This window comes from Catharus ustulatus, chromosome 3 (genome assembly GCF_009819885.2).
Source record: "Catharus ustulatus isolate bCatUst1 chromosome 3, bCatUst1.pri.v2, whole genome shotgun sequence".
NCBI classification, from domain to species: domain Eukaryota; kingdom Metazoa; phylum Chordata; class Aves; order Passeriformes; family Turdidae; genus Catharus; species Catharus ustulatus.
Window position 1 is genome coordinate 12,245,028 of NC_046223.1, and position 12,387 is coordinate 12,257,414.

The window sequence follows — 12,387 nt, forward strand, 5'->3', positions numbered from 1 at the left end:
ACAAGGATTACAGTACAATTAAGGGCAGGAGGATGAAACCCTGAGATAAGACACAGAGTAAACAAAGTATGACATTACAGCTATTAATTAATGTGTACTAATAGGGAGATAATGAAGTCAGGATGGCCGTGAGTCACGAAGCTTCACTGCTTCCGGAGCTTATCAGCAAAACTGTTCTCAGTGCAAAGCCAGAGTGCCATTTTTAAATATAGCTACTGTCCATAAGCTGAGGCTGTGACCTATCTGTGACTGGGCAGCTGGAGGTAACAATGTCACCAGGGCCTGAAGTTTCAGCAGGAGCTCAGTGTTTTCTGTTCAAGTCACTCTCCCTGCTATCCTCTCAGCTAGTGATAATTTGGCTTTATTTTTTTAACATGCTTAATTTCTTTTGCCCAGCACCCTGAGAAAAGTCAAGGTTTACTTATCTAGGCAGTGTGTTTATATTTTCCTACTTTCCAGTACATTATGAATCCATACAATGGTTTTGGACTATACTGACAAGGAGGCAAGGCCATGGGAAAATTCACCATAAGGCTGCCCCGTGTCATTTGCAAGCCAGATTTCCAGCATCTGAAGGGATGCAGGATCTGCTGGCTATCTTTATTCCTATTTTCATTCTACTGTATTACAGTATCTGTTCTATTGTGCCACTTTTCTTGGGGTTTTCTTACTGAGTCTGGAAAAGCCATGCACCCTCTTGCCCACTTACCCTCCCAGGGGTGCAGAGCAGGAGCTTGGTCACATAGGGCAGAAGGTGCACAAGGCAGGACAGGAGAGGTAGAGCTCATGTGCCACTTCTGAGGGAAAACCTGCTGCACAAAAATAGTCTTTAAACACACAGGTGGGAAAGAGATGCTGACAAAATCTTTTCTACTCCAGTATCTGTAATATTTAATTTTAAAACATTTTGTGAAAGGTGCTGCAACTCAGTTAATAAATATAAAACTATCTCTGAGTGGTGCAGGTGTTTTATGCAAGTGCATCAGTTGGAAAAACAAGATACCTTTGTTTTGTTTCTACAGTAGTTTGAAAAATACTTCCCTTGTTGAAACAAAAAAGATGTTCTGAATACTTATTTTTGTAGAAACATCTGCTGTGTGGGAAATTATTTGACCAAAAAAAATCATACCTCTTTATTTATATTAGAGAATTCTAAAAGCCTGGAGCATGTTGCAAAACAAAGCAAAGAGAAATAAACAGGAAATAAGTAACTGAGTAGTCACAACATTTTAAGGTCAGCTCCCCTTGCTTTGGATTCAAGTTGTACTCTTTCCCAATGTGTATTTTTTTCAAGGAATTTTCTCTGTCTCTCTTTGGATTTTTTTGTGACTCCTTTTCCTTTCCTGCTTTAATTGAATGATTCTTTTTGGCCCTCTAGAGGGTTTGAAAACAAATAAACTTTATTTTTTACTTCACACTGGGTGTGATAAATCCTATGAACAAGTCACAAACTGCACTTCAGAATATGTCAAAATCTGGTTTTGACATTTACTGTCTTTTCAACTACTAAGATTTGATTCAGCCTGATCTTTGGTGTAGTTTAGGATCCTTTGCAGAAGATCTGTTGGATAAAGGAATTGGAAAGCTCACCTAACAGTTTGTTGAGGTGAGGCAGTCTCCTGTCTCAGAATCAGCCTGCTCCATTCAAAATCCTCCCAGTAATTCCATCCTGAGATTTTGCAGGTACCTCATCCACTCATTCCTTAGCAGAATACTCATTTCAATCAGCCTCTAAGAATCCCCACAGATTTTGGCTGCATGCACACAGTCCTGAGATCTGCTGAAAAAGAGGTTTCTGCTCTTGGATTCTCAGTATTCGTTAATCTGAAAGACCTTATTGTGGCCTTTCTACACTTAAAGGAGGCTTGTAAGAAACAAGGAGAGAGATCTTTTCCCAGGGTCTGTAATAACAGGGCACAGGGTAATGGTTTTAAAGTGAAGGAGGGTAGGTTTAGATTGGACATCAAGAATTAGTGAGGCACTGAAGCAAGCAGCCCAGAGAAGTTGTGGCTTTGAGTTCAAAGCCAAATTGGATGGAGCTCTGAGAACCCTGATCTAGTGCAAGGTGCCCCTGTCCACAGTAGGATGAGATGGTCTTCAAAGGCTCTTTCCAACACAAACCACGCTGTGATTCTGTGTTCTTTAAAGCTTCCTTCCGTCCCAAACCATTCTGTGATTCTAGTTCCAGTGAACAAGGGTGTATGTTTAGTCTTCAAAAAAAAGTCTTTTGAGCTTCTTATTATCCTTTGACATGACTTATGTTCAGAGCCTGCAGGATACTGCAACTCTGGTTTAATCATGTTAAAAACTGGCTCAGCTCTTCAGGGCTATAACTATTTGTGGATCAATACTTTGAATGAAAACAGCAGAAAAAATTACAGCTGCATCTTGATCTAGAAGAGAACAGGAAAACACCACAGGCATGCCATTAACACTGAGATCATCTCTGCGCTCTCATTTTACTCCTCAATGCTACCCATTCATCTGTACTTTGGAAATTTGACAGTTTTTAATAGTGCCTAATTGGCCATAATTCAGTACTATCATAATTTAAAGGCAAATGCTACTTCACCTTGGGAGTAGGAGGGTGTTGTTTCTTGAGCAGCCTCCCTGTAACACAGACTGAGCCCAAGGCAATTGCTGACAAAATTGGTGAGTGCCTCAGATCACCTCCCTGTAAATCAGAGAATTGCAAGGTGCAACAAAAAGACACTTTCTGCCACCTCAAAACTGTGCCCCCTTTCCTGCCGGTAGCTCTCCCAGGGAACCTGGTGATTCTGTGGGGTGCTGGTCTGGGTGCAGGGTGACCAGTCAGTGTAGGACTGCAGCACTGCTTTTCCTCACTGGGAACCTTCCCCATGGACTCTTTTAATCACTATTTCACCTGGCTCCTCAGCAGGGTCAGGTCCCTGGAGGAAGAGCTGGAATACAGCACAGAGGTTTCGCCCTTCTGCAGTTTTTCCAGCAAAAAGCGGTTTGCCTGGATTGTGAGCAGCAGCTGAGCTCTGCAGCTGCAATCTCACTGGCAGAGCTGCCAGCAGCAGCAGGACAGAGGCTCACACATTTCAGTTTATCAGTCATTTATCTGTCTGGGGCCTGTCTGTGCTTTATCTGTGCTGCCCATGCACACAGGCTTGGGACCAGGCCAGTACTCCAGCATACTTGGATGTTTTTTGCTCCCATGGCTGAGAGCAGCTGGGCAGGATTTTCAGTGCTTTTCTGTGGAGTTATTTTTTTCTACATAAAAGGGTGTTCACATCAACCAACAGGCTGGCTTTGAGTCCTCACTACCTCACAGCAGTTACAGCCTAGACTTTGCAGCTCTTATTTTGCTGCCTTTGGTCCTGGCACCTTTTTTTTTTTTTTGTGAGAATATTCATCCAAAAGTCCAATAGCTTTTGCAGTGTTTCAAGGGTTTATCTATACTTGTCTGTGGTGAACCTGATAAACCAGTTTTTGCTGTCACACAAATGCTACACATTGTTCATCTGTACAATGTGCCTTTTGCCAGTGATCTTGCATTTTCATAGTGCTTGCTCCTGACTTTTAAAGTTTTGACTAAAAGGTAAATGGCAAACTTGTGAACAGTTTCACATGGAAAACTGTCAGAGTCAGCAAAGGATGTTGTCATCTTTAAAATGACATATAGCCATATCTATCCTCAGAAGCTTGAAAATGAGAGTTCTTTCTTCTTCCCAGCAAGGAGAATAAGAGTCAGAATTACTCAAAAAGCTTTCTTGATTTATATCTTATTAATTCTATTAAATCTTTTTTTGAAAGAATTATTGTTTTGATATTTTCAATGCTGTGGGCAGAATGTTTTGTTTACAAGCGTTACTGGCTGAGCACAACTGAGTTAAGAATACAGTAAACATAAAGTAGGTGACATATTCTCACAGTTCCCCTCAGAAATCCACTTTGAAGTGGCTCACCCTCTGTTTTAAACATCAAGTGATAAATCTGCTCGAGCACTTTGTCCCAACAGTTCCCTAAAAACTAAGGACAACTCAGCTTCTACCTGTTGATGTCCCCACTTAAACCAAGACAGCTCCAACATCCATCCAACATGAATTTGAATTGTTTCAGCCCACTGACTCAACACAAAACTAACCCTTTTAAAAACCAACCAACCTGCAGCAAAACAAAACCCAAAGCAAAGCTCCCCACTTTCTGACAAAGAGCTGTCCTAGTCCAGTGAAAGGTTAGACAAGAGCCAGAGAAAGTACAAAGGGCAGGCAGGAGTACAGGAGCAGGTGTAGCAGAGCCAAAAGGCGGCAGCCAGATGTTAGGCTGGCTTAAGGCAGAGATACCCTCAGCTTCTCCTCAGGCATGACCTTTGTTCCCAAGAAATACTCTGTCTCTGTGCTATGGCATTTCCAGGAACAGCAGTGAAGTAAACCTTGGGTATTGCCATCCCAAACATGGGAATTGATACCTAGTTAATAACCATAAAAAGGAAGATGATATTTCAGTCTACTTTAAAAGACTTTCATGTCAATAATTGAAACTTAAAACACATTTCCCTGTCATTAGGAGTATGTGTGGCAGATGGAGGAGAAATGCAAGTGAAGGAGGACAGGAAAAGCTAACATTTTCCCCAGATTAGATTTGTCCCATTCACTTTCTCCATATTGATACATTTAGTAGAGGCACACTTCAAGAAATGTTGAGTCTGGAAGTACAGAGACCCAACAGACAATAAGCACCAAATTTCAGGCCCTGCTGGGTCCTTTGGTGTTCCCACAGGTCACTGAGAACATAATTTTCCTTCTCCCCTGACAAACACTGGGCACCACCACACCACAACCCCACACTGCAGCTACTCCTTACCTGCAGATTTCAAAGGAAGCACTTGCATCACGACTGCTGTTATCTGGCAGAGCATAAAGTTCAGCCTCACGTTTCATTTAAAACACAAACATGACCTTTGAAATGGGATTTTAAATGACAGCAGAGTCAAACTTTCCTGCTGTCATGGGAAGCTTTGTCTCTCCTTATCTTAAGGTGTTCCTCCCTGTTCTTGAGACTAAGCAAACAAACAAACATTATCTGTGTCATATTCCACAACTGTTCTTCATTTTCTGACCATTTCCATTGGCTCTTACACAGGAACAGGAGTACTGCTGGGAAAACTAGCATAGGAATACAGTTCCAGAGATAACAAGATGGAGATAGTAACAGTTTAAATGTGGTGCTGTGGTTGTGTGGTACTTGAGCCCTTCAAGTGTTCCAAAACAAACCCACCACCACCAAAACAAACCAAACAAAAAAGCCCCAAAATCAAACAAAAAAATTTCATGAAACCAAAACCCTCCCAAATTATGTTTCATTTCAGAAACTATATACCAGCTCAGATCAAGAAGTAAATCATGCTGACACGCTCAAGACTAAATCATAACAAATCTCATTTCAAATCAAAATTTAATGCCTGCAATATTCTATTGGAACTTGGGGTTTTGTTTTTAAAACTTTGTTGTAACATTGTCTATCACCAATGCCAGATTATACATAATAATTAACAGTGTTTGAAAGTGACTGAATTTTTGACAGGAGGAAGTGAAACTCTTATTTTTTCTGTTATAAATTTGATTATTAACAGCAGCCAAAAGAGGGTTTCATTTTTTATATTTATGATACTTTATACTTGTTACTTTGTCACTTTATATTTAGTAATGATTTCATTACCCACCTTGAAAAGCTCTAAAGAATATGACCAAAGCATTAATTCTCACTGAAGAATGTCTTAACTTTCCCTTCCACATAAAAATTGGGACTGGGAAGATAAGAGGGAGGGCAGAGAAGAAAAATCAAAATTGGGGAAAACACCCCTACACAACCCCTAAATCAATGTCCCAGTCAGAGAATGGTTTTGGCCATGAGCCCTTCCAGGGACAGGGCATCCAGAGCTTTCCCCAGCATCCAGTGTCTTGTTAACCTCCAGGTAAAGAATTCCCTCCTAACATTTTGTCTAAATCTCCCCTCTTTCACTTTCAAACCATTCCAGCATCACTAAATGTCCTTGTAAAAAAATCCCTCCCAGCTACCTTTGTAGCCTCTTTAGAGGCTCTGAAGTCTGTAAAGGACTGAAAGAGATTCCCAACTCCTCTTGGAACCTTCTTTACTCCAGGTTGAGTAACTCCAGCTCTCTCATCCTGTCTCCATAGCAGAGGTGCTCCAGCCTTCTGAGCACCTTCATGGCCTTCTCTGGATTTGTTCCAACTGTAACTTCTCCCTTCTGAGCTGGACACAGCACTGGAGGTGGGGTCTCACCAGAGCAGAGTGGCAGAGTCACCTCCCTTGGCCTGCTGGCCACCCTGCTTTTGATAACAAACTGCTCACTCATCCACAGAGAAAAATACATTATTCTGTACTACAGCAAACATTAAAAATGCCATTGCAGAATGGTCAATTTTTCTAATAATCCTTTCTCATCAGTGAAACTGAGAGGCTCTTGCCATTCTGACAGCATGGCTCTTTCTTGCTATTTTTCACATCCCTTGGCATCACTTTTCTTTAGTGCCCATAAACCATCCAGATATCACATTAGGAAGTGATACAGCAATATTGTCAGTGCCAGAGAAAAGGTCAGAAGTGTATTTTCAATTATAAGCGATTCTACAAAAGATCAAAGAACATCAATTTGACACTGCTTGCCTAATGCTGTGCCTTCATTTGCAGAGTTTTATCAGCTATTTTTATTCTCAATTACCCACCAGACCCAGAACAACTGCAGAAAAATCAAGTGCTGTAAAATATGCAGTGAAATTCATCTCAATATTCAGCTGTCATCAGCACTGGTGTCACTAAAACCAGAACACTGGAACTCAATGCATGATGTGAAGAGGAAGCACAGCTGTAATTTGATGTTCACAATCTTTATAGCTACTTGTTGTATCAATGAAGCTTGATTATAGGTTGAATTTATAATTCTGGCAGCTGAAAAATATATGACATCGGCTACAGAAACAGATATCAAACCTTGAAGGCATTGCTTAAAGCCTTTTTAGTATAGGTTTGCCAGTGTATTGCAAACATCAGCCTCAACCACTTATTTCCTGCACTTGGGCAAGTATTGGTCTCATTAATTATAAAAATCATTGCAGTCCCATTGGGCTTCACATCTCAGCCAGTCCAGCCTCAAGGCTTCTTTGATATTCCACCTACAGCACACAACACTCCCAAGCAACTTCATTCCAAATTGGCATGGCAGGGAGCAAAACACAGAGGGCAGATTCCCCACGAACTTTCTGCCTCTTCTTTTGGGTCTTTCAATCCTGCTCAGGGACTTCAGCACTACAGTGTCACTGCCAGAACAAAGAAAGAACATTTTACCCTCTGGTTAAGTATTAGCAATTCTCATTCAGCTTGTTAATTTTTATTGAATAAGAAAAACATGTTTTCCAACAGGTACACACATGGTTTAAATAGAGTTTGTCTTGCCCACTGGAAACAGATCTTGTAACCTTGTCTTTCTGGATCTCTTTGGGACTTCTGCAAACAGCACCTCTATTCAGTGCAAGTTTTATAACATAAAGCCCCAATTCCCTTGTCTTGTTTTTTCTGTCTTTTTTTTCTGTGTAAAAGGAGATCAGGTCATCAACCTTAAGTTTTTGGGCAGACATTTAAGAAGAGTGCTATAAACTGATCCATGTGCTCTAATTACTGCACAATTTTGTATCCTCTTAAAGAATAGCTGAGACTTGTCTGCTGCATCATGGCAAAGTCTGAGCTTATCTGACCCAACCATATTTAAGTAACTCCTCAGGGAGGAAAAAAAAGTGCGCTGGGAAGCTTAATTACATGTAGACTTTGCTTCAGGTTAAGTAAGTCAACATGAAACAGCATTTTCCATCCCACCCTCTTCCTACTTGCTCCATACTGATGTACATCTTTAATAAAATGAACACATGAGTATTCCTTGAATCCATTTAGGGCCTAAATTGTAATTTTTAGCTACAGTGAATTATGGAAGGAAATGCAATATCAGTTTGACAAAATAAAGCCCCCTCCCTTTTTTCTTTTAAATTAACACCAGGGCTGACTATATTTCTAGTTTTTGACAAAAAAAAAATTAATGGTACAATTTTATAATATACCTGGCATGACATCAAATTTTTGATAAGTTTAACACATCAAACCATGTTTGAAAGTGTTCAGTTCTATCAATGCTTTACAACAAATTCCTTGAACTAATAAATCCTAAAAACAGGGAAGAGAAAATAAATAGACAATTGTTTTTCTAAATACTGTTTTCTCTAAAGTTTCTTTATTCTCTTTCTTCACTCAGTAGAAAACACACCTGGAGAAGTGATGGCTCCTAATGTTTTCCTAAATACCAAGGGTTTGTTACTAGAATAGTTCATGTCTGTGTTTAACAAGGGAATCACTTTCCACCAACCCTCCCCTTCTCCTTATCCAGAGGAATTCCTATTATCTTTTTCACTTAAAAATGAGCTTTCACCTATAATTTCCTTTTATTGCATGTTTCCCCCTACCTTTCTTTCCTTGAAGCTTGCAACACTAACACAGAGACCTCAGCAGTTTAGATGCATTACACACTTTCCAGATATACACCATCAGACACTAACATTTGTTTTGCCTACAACATCCGGTGAAATGTCACAAATTACCGATAAACACAATTAGACCTGCAGGGCATGAATAAATGGAAGATAGTCCTCTGTTTGAATGGCAGACTGAGGGGCAACATAGAGCACCATTCCTATAACAGCACTAACCCCCAACACAGGACAGGACAGAGTGAAATTATAACAACTTCACAGCTCAGCTACAAAACCGAGCATAACAAAAACACAGAGAAAAACAGTTTCTCTTTATCTGCTAATATGTTGTTGGGTGAGTTCCTGCGGGCCACCCCTATTGCCATAAAATCAGCTCTGGGAAGGCCACGATGTTGGGGTCCCAAACGCAGCAATACTTTGTAGCGTAGCAGGGTCTTCACACACAACATCTGCCCTAAAACAAATGTAAAAACATTCTATTAAGTCTTTAGTACCGCAGACTTATAGCCAGCTTAAACCATAGTAAAGGTTAAGGAAGCAGAGCTCCCCATACTTAGGGCAACCCTCACAGTCCCAGGCTGCGTAAGGAGGACACGGACCGATGCGGGGTGACCTCAGAGTGTGTGGGTGGCAGCAGAAACCTGACTCACCCCAGTCGAGCCTCCATCCACCCCTCACCACGGCCATCCCCAGCCCCCTGACCCATACGGGACCGCGCTCCCTCAGCGCCGAGGCTTTCAAGGGAAGGGCGCGTGCCCCTCCCGCCCTGCCCGCCCTCCCTGATTGGCTGCGGCGGGAGGGGCGGGGCCGCGGCGTGGGGCGTTACCGGGAGGGTCACGTGGGCGGCGCCTCCCGGTGCGCTCGGGGGCAGCTGGATCCGGGTGCCGGGCACGCCGCCCCCACCCCTGCTCCCCGCGCTGACAGCGGCCCCGGGCACGCCAGGAGAGCCCGGGCAGCGCCGCTCGCAGCCCCGCACCAAGGCTAGGCAGTCGGCTGTAGCACTCGGCCAGGTCAGTACACGCCGCCGGCCGAGGGGGCGCGGGACCGGTGGGAGTGTGGTGAGGGTGTGTGGTGGCGGTGGCGAGGGGCGGTCGAGGCGCGCTCCTGAGGAAGTCTTGGAGGCTGGGGGAGGTCGGGTCGCGCTGCGGTGTGGGGAGAGCGCCGGGGGAGTGGCGCGGCGTTCTCTGAGGGAAGTATCGGGGCAATGGCGCGGGGAAGCGCTGGTGCTTGGCCCCCGGGAGAGGTGGGTAGGGCCGAGCTCCCCCACCGTGTGCTGTGCCCTAAGCCGCCTCCGGAGCCCCGGTGCCCCTCAGAGCCCCCTGCGCCTGCCCCCGCTGCCTGCACTCCCCACGCCAGCTCAGCCCAGCGGCGGCCAGCCCGCCCTCTGCCGCCAGCCCGCCCTCTGCCGCCGGCCCGCCCTCCTTCCCCGCCGCTGTCGAGGAACGGCCCCGGCCCTTCCCGCGCTCCCATTGGCCGCGGCGGGGTGGGCGGGGCCGCCGCCGGGGTCACGTGTTGGCGGGGGGCAGCTGGAACCGGTTGGGGCCGCGCCACCCCCTCCCCACCCCGTCAGGCGGCCCGGGGCGGGGAGCCGGGGCTGAGCCTCGCACAAACCGAGTGGGGGTCGGGAGAGCTGCTGCGCTGCGCTGGGTCAGTCGGCGCCGCGGGCCCCGTGTCGCGGTGGGGCTGCGCGGTGGCGGAGGGGATGGGCGGTGCGCCTGAGCGGGGTCTGTGCGGAGGGGGCGCTGAGGGAGCGGGGCCGCGCTGCCCGCAGCACCGCGGGGCCGGTGTCCTGTCTGAGAGGACGCGGGGGAGGAGCGCGGCGCCCGAGGAGTGGGACGTCACCGTCCGGTTCCGTGAGGGGCGGGAGGAGCGCGGCTCCTCGCCCCCGGCAGCGGCCGTGGTGCTGGCGGGGCTGCGGGCCCATGGCGCTCCGGGCCGGGCCCCGCTGTCCCCCGGAGCGTGTGGGTGCTCTGCGGGCCGGGGGGCGCGGGCCGGCTGCTCTGTTTGTTTACATCGCAGCCTAAAGCGCTGGCCCGGGGCGGTCCCGCGGCTGCGGCATTATGCAAGGAGCCGGGGCGGGCCCGGGACGTGGCGCGCCGCCTTCCCGGCCGGGCTCCCGCTGCGGGCGGTGCCGTGCGGGCCGCGGGAGCGCTCGGGCCGTACCCGGCCGGGTGCGAGGGGCGGCGGGCCGGGAGCGCTGCGGCTCTGCCGGGCGGGGGGAGGTGCGCCCTGCGCTGTTCTTTGTCTCGGCTCTGCACTGAGGGAACACAGCGATGATGCTACCGGCGCATGGTTTGATGTTATTGGTCGCACAGGCGCTAGTGAGGCAGCTCTAGATTCAGCTTTAAAAGTTAATCTGTTACCTGCACCCTGACCAGGCGCAGATTCCTTTTTCCATTTTTCTCTTTTTCTTTTTAAGTTGCTAGTTTGTCGTGTTAGTATTAGCGTTTTAATTTATCAGAGCACACAATGTTAGATGGAGGTTGGCCTTCAGCACGTTTTAAATATTAAAGGTAGGGTGAAATAGTTGATAAGTAGAATTATTTTTATCATAAATATTTATAGTCTAACACTACTTCCTGTAAATAGCTATATAAGAGATTAAAAATTGGAGATTGCATTGGTCTTAAATAGACACAGGTAGCCTAAGCTGCCACGTAATTGATCTTTCAGTAGAGCACGTAGCTCCTCAGCAGAATGGTTCCAGGCTTTGGAAACCCGTTAAAAAAGTGATTTGTTGAGTGCTGTGGGGAGCATTATACATGTAATTTATCCAAGTCATTCCTAAATGAGGAATGTTAGTGTGATCACAGAGAGCTAATTTACTCCCTGCCTAAGATCTTGTCAGTCGTATGTTAATGATAAACAACACTTCAGAAAAGAGGAATCGGACTGACGCTGCCCTCTTTCACTTACAAACGTGCCCAGCTGTTTCCTGTCTGTTTCAGGAAGTTTGCAAAACTGCTGTGGCATAGCTGAGGTGGAAGAATCTGTCACAGGGACAGGTATTTGCCAAATGCTGAAAACAATTAACTTGTTGTTACTTAAAGCACTTAAAGCAGATAACATTGTGGGTGAATAGAGAAGGGTCTGGTGTTTCATTACCGGGGCTGACGTGGCTCCACACATGGGGACCTAAATTGATACTGAGCATACAATCCTCAAGATATTTTTCTCATTTGCTGTGTATTAATTTCATCAATGCTGTAATTCCAGAGGTATTGCTTGTGTTTTGCTGCTTTCTAAATGCCAGCATAAGCCTGTTGGTAAAATTTCAGCTTTTGGATCTGAGCAGCATGTCCAGGTCTGTGCAAATTTGTTTGCTGTCACTGCAATGCAGGAGGAGAGACCTACTGACTTTCTGGTCATCCTTGCTCCTGCAGCCAACGTGCAGCAGGGGTGGAAAGGAGGGGGCAGGAAGAAGCCACTCGGTTTTTTTGTTGAATATGAAGGAACTGATGATGTAATGCTGCTTCTAAAAATTCTCTCCCAGTTGTTAGAGGGAATGCCCTGACAAATATATCATCTGACGCTGTTCTAAAACCCAGGTGTCGTCAACTACTCTTACATAATTTTCTTGCATGTGTAATTTGTTGCTTTGGATGTATTCTGTAATATCTGATACCTCATTAGGACCAACCACAAGCAAGAAAATCTGTTCATCATACCATGAGGTTAACCAGATGTGACTTGTTATCTTTGGAATATCACAGTCTGTGTCTTAGGTTTGCATCTCTTTGTTCAGCACAGCAGCAGATCTGATGCTTAGTGGATTTTCTATTGGTGTGTGTAGCACAGCTTTTAAGAAGGTAAAATCTGTGCACAGTTACTTTTCCAGAAGTGCTGGGCTGTGTTCAAATTCGTG

At 45.5% G+C, this 12,387-nt stretch overlaps 1 protein-coding gene and 1 long non-coding RNA gene across 6 annotated transcripts in view; one reads left to right on the forward strand and one right to left on the reverse strand.

Annotated features, from left to right (window-relative positions):
• Positions 1-7,339: 7,339 nt before the first annotated feature.
• Positions 7,340-10,381, reverse strand: LOC116993413. Of its 2 annotated transcripts, none has more exons than XR_004417289.1 (2): positions 10,134-10,381; positions 7,340-8,976 (listed from the first exon to the last, which is right to left on the reverse strand). It is a non-coding gene; the product is annotated as an uncharacterized LOC116993413 (long non-coding RNA). The 2 variants fall into 2 exon arrangements; XR_004417290.1 differs by lacking the exon at positions 10,134-10,381 and adding an exon at positions 9,173-9,269.
• GPCPD1 (glycerophosphocholine phosphodiesterase 1) overlaps positions 9,392-12,387 on the forward strand; it is a 43,246-nt gene continuing 40,250 nt past the window's right edge. The window contains exon 1 of one of the 4 annotated variants that reach the window (XM_033053929.2): positions 9,392-9,532. The gene's annotated coding sequence lies outside the window, so the exon portion shown is untranslated. Of the gene's footprint in view, positions 9,533-10,021; positions 10,170-10,788; positions 11,036-12,387 lie in introns of those variants that run through there. The other 3 variants (XM_033053931.1, XM_033053928.2, XM_033053930.2) reach the window with 3 other exon arrangements.